General features: G+C 39.5%; 1 non-coding gene across 1 annotated transcript; it reads left to right on the top strand.

The window, feature by feature from the left end:
* The first annotated feature begins 295 nt into the window (after positions 1–295).
* Positions 296–403, top strand: LOC130963867 (small nucleolar RNA R71). Its single transcript, XR_009079984.1, has one exon. It is a non-coding gene; the product is annotated as a small nucleolar RNA R71 (small nucleolar RNA).
* The last annotated feature ends 10119 nt before the right edge of the window (positions 404–10522 follow it).

The raw sequence follows: 10522 nt of genomic DNA on the forward strand, positions 1-10522 counted from the left end.
TTCCAGACAGACTTTGAGAAATCAAATTGACTTGTTGAGTCAATATCTTGTTCTGAGCCAAAATGGCGTTCAGAGTGTCAATCTCAAGAACTCCTTTCTTCTGACTAGTCCCATTGTTCACAGGATTCCTTTCAGAAGTGTACATGAATTGGTTATTTGCAACCATCTCAATTAGCTCTTGAGCCTCTGTAGGCGTCTTCTTCAGATGAAGAGATCCTCCAGCAGAGCTATCCAAAGACATCTTGGATAGTTCAGAGAGACCATCATAGAAAATACCTATGATGCTCCATTCAGAAAGCATGTCTGAGGGACATTTTCTGATTAATTGTTTGTATCTTTCCCAAGCTTCATAGAGGGATTCTCCATCCTTCTGTCTGAAGGTTTGGACTTCCACTCTAAGCTTACTCCATCTTTGTGGTGGAAAGAACTTTGCCAAGAAGGCATTGACTAGCTTTTCCCAAGAGTCCAGGCTTTCTTTAGGTTGAGAATCCAACCATATTCTAGCTCTGTCTCTTACAGCAAAAGGGAATAGCATCAGTCTATAGACCTCAGGGTCAACCCCATTAGTCTTGACTGTGTCACAGATTTGCAAGAATTCAGCTAAGAACTGATGAGGATCTTCCATTGGAAGTCCATGGAACTTGCAATTCTGTTGCATTAGAGAAACTAATTGAGGCTTAAGCTCAAAGTTGTTTGCTCCAATGGTAGGGATAGAGATGCTTCTCCCATAGAAGTCGGGAGTAGGTGCAGTAAAGTCACCCAGCACCTTCCTTGCATTGTTGGCATTGTTGTTGTTTTCGGCTGCCATGTCTTCTTCTTCTTTGAAGAATTCGGTCAGGTCCTCTAAAGAGAGTTGTGCTTTGGCTTCCCTTAGCTTTCTCTTCAAGGTCCTTTCGGGTTCAGGGTCAGCTTCAACAAGAATGCCTTTGTCTCTGCTCCTGCTCATATGAAAGAGAAGAGAAAAAGGAAATGTGGAATCCTCTATGTCACAGTATAGAGATTCCTTGAGGTGTCAGAGGAAAAGAGAAATAGAAAGAAGAAGAAGAAGAAGAATTCGAACTTTAATTAGATAAGGTTCGAATTGTGCATCGAGAAGGAGTGGTACTCCATAAATAGAAGGATGTGAGAAGAAGGGGAGTAATTTTTGAAAATTAATTAGAAGAATTTTGAAAACATTTTTGAAAAACACTTAATTGATTTTCGAAAATAAGAGTAAGAAGGAAATCAAGTGATTTTTGAAAAAGATTTGAGATTAGAAGTTAAAAAGATTTGATTGAAAACTATTTTGAAAAAGATGTGGTTAAGAAGATATGATTGGTTTTAAAAAGATGTAATTGAAAAGATATGATTTGAAAATAATTTTAAAAGATATGATTTGAAAATAATTTGAAAAGATATGATTTTAAAATTAATGACTTGCCTAACAGGAAAAGATATGATTCAAACATAAAACCTTCCTTAACAGAAAAGGCAAAAAATGTTCAATCAAATCATTAATTGTTAGTAAGTATCTTTGAAAAAGGAAAGAAATTGATTTTGAAAACATTTGATTGAAAAGATATGATTTGAAAAAGATTTGATTTTGAAAAACTTTGAAAACTTGAAAAAAAATTGATTTGAAAACAAAATTCTCCCCCTAGCACCATCCTGCCGTTAAACGCCCAGAATGGTATACATTCTGGCGTTTAACGCCCAAAATGCTACCTTTTTGGGCGTTAAACGCCCAACCAGGTACCCTGGCTGGCGTTTAAACGCCAGTCTGTCTTCTTCACTGGGCATTTTCGAATGCCCAGCTTTTTCTGTGTGATTCCTCTGCAGTATGTTCTGAATCTTCAATTCTCTGTATTATTGACTTGAAAAGACACAAATTAAAAATATTTTTGGATTTTTAATAATGAGGAATAATCAAAATGCAACTAAAATCAAATAACAATGCATGCAAGACACCAAACTTAGCAGTTTGTATACTACTGACACTATATGAGACACATAAACACTCAAGTCAAAAGAATTCAAAGATCAGAGTAAGAAATTATCAAGAATTACTTGAAGATCCTTAAGACACATGAATGAATGCATGCAATTGATACCAAACTCAAGATGAGACTCTAGACTCAAACAAGACATATTTTTGGATTTTATGATTTTGTAATTTTTTTGTGCTTTTTCGAAAATTAAGTGAAAAGGAAAATAAAGGTATCAAAATTCTTAATGAGAATTCCAGGAATCATGCAATGTTAGTCTAAAGCTTTAGTCTAAAGAAATTAGACATAGCTAGCTAAGCTTCAGCAAGACATTGCATTCAAGAGCTAAATTGATGATGATCAATCAGCTTTGGTGATGATAAGAACATCACCTTGAAACACTAGAATTCATTCTTAAGAACTCTGAAGAAAAATAAATGCCTAATCTAAGCAACAAGATGAACCGTCAGTTGTCCATACACAAGAACAATCCCCGGCAACGGCGCCAAAAACTTGGTGCACGAAATTGTGATCACTACAACTTCGCACAACTAACCAGCAAGTGCACTGGGTCGTCCAAGTAATACCTTACGCGAGTAAGGGTCGATCCCACGGAGATTGTTGGTATGAAGCAAGCTATGGTCACCTTGTAAATCTCAGTCAGGCAGACTCAATGGGTATAGATGATGAACGAAATAAACATAAAGGTAAAGATAGAGATACTTATGTAATTCATTGGTAGGAACTTCAGATAAGCGTATGAAGATGCCTTCCCTTCCGTCTCTCTGCTTTCCTATTGCCTTCATCCAATCCTTCTTACTCCTTTCCATGGCAAGCTCGTGTAGGGTTTCACCGTTGTCAATGGCTACCTCCCATCCTCGCAGTGAAAGCTAATGCACGCACTCTGTCACAGTACTGCCAATCACCGGTTTGGTTCCCTCCCCTACCGGAATAGAATCCCTCTTTTGCATCTGTCACTAACGCCCAGTAGGTTACAGGTTTGAAGCACGTCACAGTCATTCAATCATTGAATCTTACTCAGAATACCACAGACAAGGTTTAGACCTTCCGGATTCTCTTGAATGCTGCCATCAGGTCCTGCCTATACCACAAAGATTCCGATTAAAGAATCCAAGAGATATTCACTAAGCCTCGGATGCTTGTAGAACAAGAATGGTTGTCAGTCACCTTGTTCATGGGTGAGAATGGTGATGGGCGTCAATCATCACCTTCATCAAGTTGAAGAACAAGTGATATCTTGGACAAAGAACAAGTGGAATTGAATGGAAGAACAATAGTAATTGCATTAATACTCGAGGTACAGCAGAGCTCCACACCTTAATCTATGGTGTGTAGAAACTCCACCGTTGAAAATACATAAGAACAAGGTCTAGGCATGGCCGTGAGGCCAGCCTCCCAATGATCTAAGAACTAGATGTCCAAAGATAGATGAAAATACAATAGTAAAAGGTCCTATATATAGAAAACTAGTAGCCTAGGGTGTACAGAGATGAGTAAATGACATAAAAATCCACTTCCGGGCCCACTTGGTGTGTGCTTGGGCTGAGCAATGAAGTAATTTTCGTGTAGAGACTCTTCTTGGCGTTTAACTCCCATTTTGGTGCCAGTTTGGGCGTTTAACTCCCATTTAGGTGCCAGTTCCGGCGTTTAACGCTGGGATTTCTGTAGGTGACTTTGAACGCCGGTTTGGGCCATCAAATCTTGGGCAAAGTATGAACTATCATATATTGCTGGAAAGCCCAGGATGTCTACTTTCCAACGCCGTTGATAGCGCGCCAATTGGGCTTCTGTAGCTCCAGAAAATCCACTTCGAGTGCAGGGAGGTCAGAATCCAACAGCATCTGCAGTCCTTTTCAGTCTCTGGATCAGATTTTTGCTCAGGACCCTCAATTTCAGTCAGAAAATACCTGAAATCACAGAAAAACACACAAACTCATAGTAAAGTCCAGAAAAGTGAATTTTAATTAAAAACTAATAAAAATATACTAAAAACTCAACTAAAACTACTAAAAACATACTAAAAACAATGCCAAAAAGCGTACAAATTATCCGCTCATCACTACCTCATAGGAGTAGGTACCCAAGAAGGCATCCATCTTGAATTTTGAAGTTTTCAAAAATGGTCTACCAAGCAGGATTGATGAAGGTCTCCTTGAGTCATTTTGGGGCATCTCCAGGATATAGAAGTCGATGGAAAACGTGAGTCCCTTAATGCTCACTAATACATCTTCCGCAATTTCAACCACTGTGATAATGCTTTTATCTGTTAACACAAAACGAGCTGTCGACCTTTTTAAGGGAGGGAGCCTTAAAGCATTATATATAGATAAGGGCATAATACTCACGCATGCTCCTAAATCACACATATAGTCAGAAAATATCACATCTCCAATGGTACAGTTAACCATGCATGGACCTAGGTCACTACATTTTTTACGTATATTTCCCATTAAAGCAGATATAGAACTACCTAAAGGAATAATTTCTAATTCATTAATTTTATCTTTATGTATGCACAATTCTTTTAGAAACTTTGCATATTTAGGCACTTGTTGAATAACATCAAAAAGGAGAACAGTTACCTCAACCTTTTTAAAGATCTCTACCATTTTGGGATCTAGTTCCATTTGCTTTCTGGGCTTCTTAGCAAGGTGTGGAAATGGGATAGGAGTGGCGTCTTTTATAGCTTCAGCTTGCTGAGGTTCCGCACTCCTTCGTTGGGCTGCTTCTGCTTCAGCCATGCCTTGTACTTCATCTTCTTCTTTAACATCCTCTATCTCAACCGTGTCTGCAGCTGGGGCGTGTTCTGGTGAGCTTGATTCCTCTGGATTCTTCTCTTGCAGCGTGGTTCCAGATCTCAGGGTAATGGCATTGATGCCACCCTTGGGGTTGGGTAATGGTTGAGAGGGGAGTCCACCAAAGCTTGAGGACTGGTTGTTAGAGTTATTCAGGGATCCAATTTGTGAGACAAGGGCTTGCAAGGTAGAATTCAGACCATTTAGAGTAGAAGTAAGATTGTTTTCCATGGCCTGCTATCTCCGATCAATAGAATGAAGCAACTCATCATTAGGAGATGAAGAGGGATAAGTGATCTGAGGAGTCTGCTGAGATGCTTAAGGCTGTGTTAGATGAGGTGCTCTGTAGGCCTGATTCTGATTCTGTTGCCTGAAGTTGTTATTGTTATTCCACCTCTGGTTTTTATTGTTATCCCTGCCTCCTCTGTTGTGATTGTCCCTCTAAACCTGGTTAGAATTATCTCTCCAGCCTTGGTTGGGGTTATCCTGCCATCCATGGTTGTAGCTGCCACCTTGATTGTACCCTTGGTTGGGGCGGTCATAGAAGTTGTGAGTGGCTGCCACAGTGTGGTCTTCTGGTTGGAGTTCCAGACACTCATCAGTATAATGACTGTAATCTGTACAGATTCTGCATACTCTTTGTGGAACCAACTGTTGGTTGTGCTGTGGTGGAGAAGGTTGAACTTGCTGAGCTTGTTGTTAACTTAGTTGCATCTGCTTCAGTAAATTGGTCATTTAACATAAGCTCTGAGTTATAGCAACAGTCTCTTTGCTAGTGGATACCTCTGCAACAGCTCTTGACCAACCTTTTTTCTGCTTGTAATTCCTAGTAGATTCAACTAAGTCACTGATCAATTGCCATGCCTTTGATAAACCCCGTTTTTAGGGTTTATCTTGTATTGGATTTAGAGTATTTTGATGACCTTTTCTCGCATTTAACCTATGAATTAGCATGGTTTTGTAATCTCTCCCGTATTTGTGCTTAAGTGTAAAAACATGCTTTTTAAGCCTTATTTTGATAAATTCCAATTCCTCTTTGATTCCATAAGATGCCTTGATGTGTTTGCTAGTAATTCCAGGATTGAAATAGGCTAGGCATGGATCAAAGGGAGCAAGGAAGGAAGCATACAAGTGGAGAGAAGCATAAAAAGTTAAAGAAGCGAAATCAGCCAAGCACGCGCACGCGCACAAGGCGCTCGCGCGCACATTGCAGAATCGGCCAGGGACGCGCACGCGTACCGTGCGCGCACGCACCGAAGTCCGCACATGACTTCATTAAAGCAACAAGTGCCTGGCAATTTGGAAGGGTTTCTGAACCCATTTTGGCGCCAATTGCTGATAGAAAGGAATAAAATGATCAAAGGAATCCATCAATGGGGGAATCTATCATATAGCATCATTAGTTTTAGTTTAGAGTAGTTTTAGAGAGATAAGCTCTCACTTCTCTCTAGCATTAGGATTAGGTTTAGGTTAATCTCTCTTCTTAGATCTAGGTTTAATTCATGCTTTAATTCACTTCTCTTTTATCAAGTCTTAATCTTCTTCTCTTCCTCTTTCTAGTTATGTGCTTTAATAATTGTAATTCTTCACTTTGTTTTGGATAGATTGTTGTTCCTTTGTTTTCTTTCAATAATGCAATTTGAGGTAATTCATGATAATTGTGGTTTCCTTGAATTGTTGTTGTTAATTTCTTTGCAATAATTGTTGTTACATTTTGTTCTTGTTGTTGATTTACTATGCTTTCCTTTTATGCCTTCCAAGTGTTTGATGAAATGCTTGGTTGGATTTTAGAGTAGAATTTTATACTCTTGGCTTGGAAAGGTAACTTAGGAACTCTTGAGTTACTAATGTCCAAGTAATTGATGATTGGGAGCCATTTACTCTAGTTCTCACTAATTGAATTAATGAAGAGTTAGGACTTATGGACTAGGATTGATATAGCTCATTTGACTTTCCTTTGCTACTAGTTAGAGGATGATTTAACGAAATTAATCCTTGCCAATTCTCATATCATGGTTAGTGATTAGGATAGAGATCCTTGACCACCAACCCTTGCCAAGACCTTTTTAGGCCTTAGTTTACTTTCTTGCCATTTATCTTTCATGCTTCATATCAAAACCCCAAAATAACTCACAACCAATAACAAGACACTTCATTACAATTCCTAGGGAGAACGATCCAAGGTTTAAATACTTCGGTTTATAAATTTAAGGGTTTGTACTTGTGACAAACAACTTTTTGTATGAAAGGATTATTGTTTGGTTTAGAAACTATACTTTACAACGAGATTTCATTAGTGAAATTCTAAACCGTCAAAAATCAATCATCAGCCTCTTCCATAGTCTTGTACTTTTTCATAGACCCATTGCTAGCTCCTTCCAATGTGGTCCTATCTTGAGATTTCATGCCCTGTGTAAAGTAGCCGAGCAACACTATCTTGTCAATCATATGGTGGGGACATGCTTCCAGAAGATTATTGAAGCGTTCCAAATATTCATAGAGAGTCTCAGATTCGTCTTGAACGATCATGGACATGTCTTTCCTCAGTTTATCGGCAACCTCAGCTGGAAATAATTTCTCCAAAAATTCTCTTCTAAGCGTATCCCAGTTGAAAACAGTTGTTCTGGGTTGAGTGTAGTACCACTCTCTTGCCTTCCCCTGAATAGAGAATGGGAAAGCTTTCAACAGAATAGAAGTTTCGTCAGTACCATCACGCTTAACAGTAGAACAAGCAGTCTGAAAATCCCTAAAGTGCTTGATAGGCTCTTGAGCAGGTAGGCCATGAAACTTGGGCATCAAGTTGAATAGTGCAGACTTTATTTCAAAATCCACAGCCACTGCTGGGTGGTGTGCCTGGAATGGTTGTAGTATAAAATCAGGGGCTCCTTCCTCCTAGATAGTGACTCTCCTAGGTGCTGCCATGTCACCTGCATGTAAATCAACTGGATCAGTAGAGAGGGAGCTTGTTTTTTCTTTAGATAACATTTCAGGTTTATCCTCAGAGAGGACTCGCTGACGCCGAGCTTGCCTTATACGTGAAATAGTTCTTTCAATCTCAGGGTTAAATACTGGCACGCTTGGATCAAGAAGTGAACGCGTCATTTAACGAAAGAAACGTGCAGCTCATGGTAACAAAATAAAAATAAAAATTGCAATTAAATAAATTCCAATAAATAAATTAGCACACTATTGCAACTCCACGGCAACGGCGCCAAAAATTGCCGTGAGCAAAAATTGGAAAATTAAGAATTAATTGGAAAGATAGCGTTGTGAGTACAGTTCTTAACCAGCAAAAATCTACTCGTCAATTTAGAAAAGGGTTGTTGGTGGACGAAATTGTGATCAACAATATTGGCTCTTTTGGTATGTACACAAAAACTATTGTGAGAGGAATCATTATTATGGCACTGGTTGAATTCACAACTCCGTTCAACTAACCAGCAAGTGTACTGGGTCGTCCAAGTAATAAACCTTACGTGAGTAAGGGTCGATCCTACAGAGATTGTTGGTATGAAGCAAGCTATGGTCACCTTGTAAATCTCAGTTAGGCAGATTAAAAAGTTATGGGTTTCGAAAATTATATAAAAAGAAGAAATAATAAAAGGGATAGAATACTTATGCAAATTCATTGGTGGGAATTTCAGATAAGCGCATGGAGATGCTGTATGGCTCAAGGACGCCTGCTCTCCTACTGCTTCAACTCAATCCTTCTTACTCCTTTCCATGGCAAGCTGTGTATAGGGGTTCACCATCAGCGGTGGCTACTTTCAATCCTCTCGGGAAAATGGTCCTCTGCGGCTGTCACTCGCATGGCTAATCGTCTGGAGGCATCACCCATGGTTGATGGCTACATCCCATCCTCGCAGTGAAAACTACGCTCACGCACTCTGTCACAGCACGGCTAATCACTGGTTGGTTCCTGCGCCTACTGGAATAGAATCCCTTGATTCTTTTGCGTTTGTCATCACGCCCAGCACTTGCAAGTCTGAAGCACGTCACAGTCATTCATTACCGGAATCCTACTCGGAATACCACAGACAAGGTTAGACTTTCCGGATCCTCATAAATGCCGCCATCTTTCTAGCTTATACCACGAAGATTCTGTTGGGGAACCTAAGAGATACGCATTCAAGCTCTGTTGCATGTAGAACGTAAGTGGTTGTCAATCACGCGCGTTCATCAGTGAGAATGATAATGAGGGTTATTTACTCATCACATTCATCATGTTCTTGGGTATGAATGAATATCTTGGAATAAGAATAAGAGAGAATTGAATGAAAGAAAATAGAATTGCATTAATACTTGAGGTACAGCAGAGCTTCACACCCTTAATCTATGGTGTGCAGAAACTCCACCGTTGAAAATACATAAGTAAAAGGTTCAGGCATGGCCGAATGGCCAGCCCTTTCCATGATCAAGTGACCGAATGATTAAAGACTTAAAGTGGTCAAAAGATGTCAAATACATCAGTTAAATGTTCTATTTATAATAAACTAGCTCCTAGGGTTTACATGAGTAAGTAATTGATGCATAAATCCACTTCCGGGGCCCACTTGGTGTATGCTTGGGCTGAGCTTGATCAATCCACGAGCTGAGGCTTCTCTTGGAGTTGAACTCCGAGTTATGACGTGTTTTGGGCGTTCAACTCCGGATCATGACGTTTTTCTGGCGTTTAACTCCAAACAGCAGCATGAACTTGGCGTTTAACGCCAAGTTACGTCGTCAATTTCCGAATGAAGTATGGACTATTATATATTGCTGGAAAGCCCTGGATGTCTACTTTCCAACGCCGTTGAGAGCGCGCCATTTGGAGTTCTGTAGCTCCAGAAAATTCATTTTGAGTGCAGGGAGGTCAGATTCCAACAGCATCAGTAGTCCTTTTGTCAGCCTTTTTCAGAGTTTTGCTCAAGTCCCTCAATTTCAGTCAGAAATTACCTGAAATCACAGAAAAACACACAAACTCATAGTAAAGTCCAGAAATGTGAATTTAACATAAAAACTAATGAAAACATCCCTAAAAGTAGCTTGAACTTACTAAAAACTACTTAAAAACAATGCCAAAAAGCGTATAAATTATCCGCTCATCACAACACCAAACTTAAATTGTTGCTTGTCCCCAAGCAACTGAAAATCAAATAGGATAAAAGAAGAGAATATACTATAAATTCAGAAATATCAATGAATATTAATTATAATTAAATGAGCGGGACTTGTAGCTTTTTGCTTCTGAACAGTTTTGGCATCTCACTTTTTCCTTTGAAGTTTAGAATGATTGGCTTCTCTAGGAACTTAGAATTTCGGATAGTGTTATTGACTTTCCTAGTTAAGCATGTTGATTCTTGAACACAGCTACTTATGAGTCTTGGCTGTGGCCCTAAGCACTTTGTTTTCCAGTATTACCACCGGATACATAAATGCCACAGACACATAACTGGGTGAACCTTTTCAGATTGTGACTTAGCTTTGCTAAAGTCCCCAGTTAGTGGTGTCCAGAGCTCTTAAGCACACTCTTTTGCCTTGGATCACGACTTTAACCACTCAGTCTCAAGCTTTTCACTTGGACCTTCATGACACAAGCACATGGTTAGGGACAGCTTGATTTAGCCGCTTAGGCCTGGATTTAATTTCCTTAGGCCCTCCTATCCATTGATGCTCAAAGCCTTGGATCCTTTTTACCCCTTGCCTTTTGGTTTTAAGGGCTATTGGCTTTTTTTACTGCTCCTTCTTTTTCTATATACTCTT

This window comes from Arachis stenosperma, chromosome 2, assembly GCF_014773155.1.
Source record: "Arachis stenosperma cultivar V10309 chromosome 2, arast.V10309.gnm1.PFL2, whole genome shotgun sequence".
NCBI lineage: Eukaryota > Viridiplantae > Streptophyta > Magnoliopsida > Fabales > Fabaceae > Arachis > Arachis stenosperma.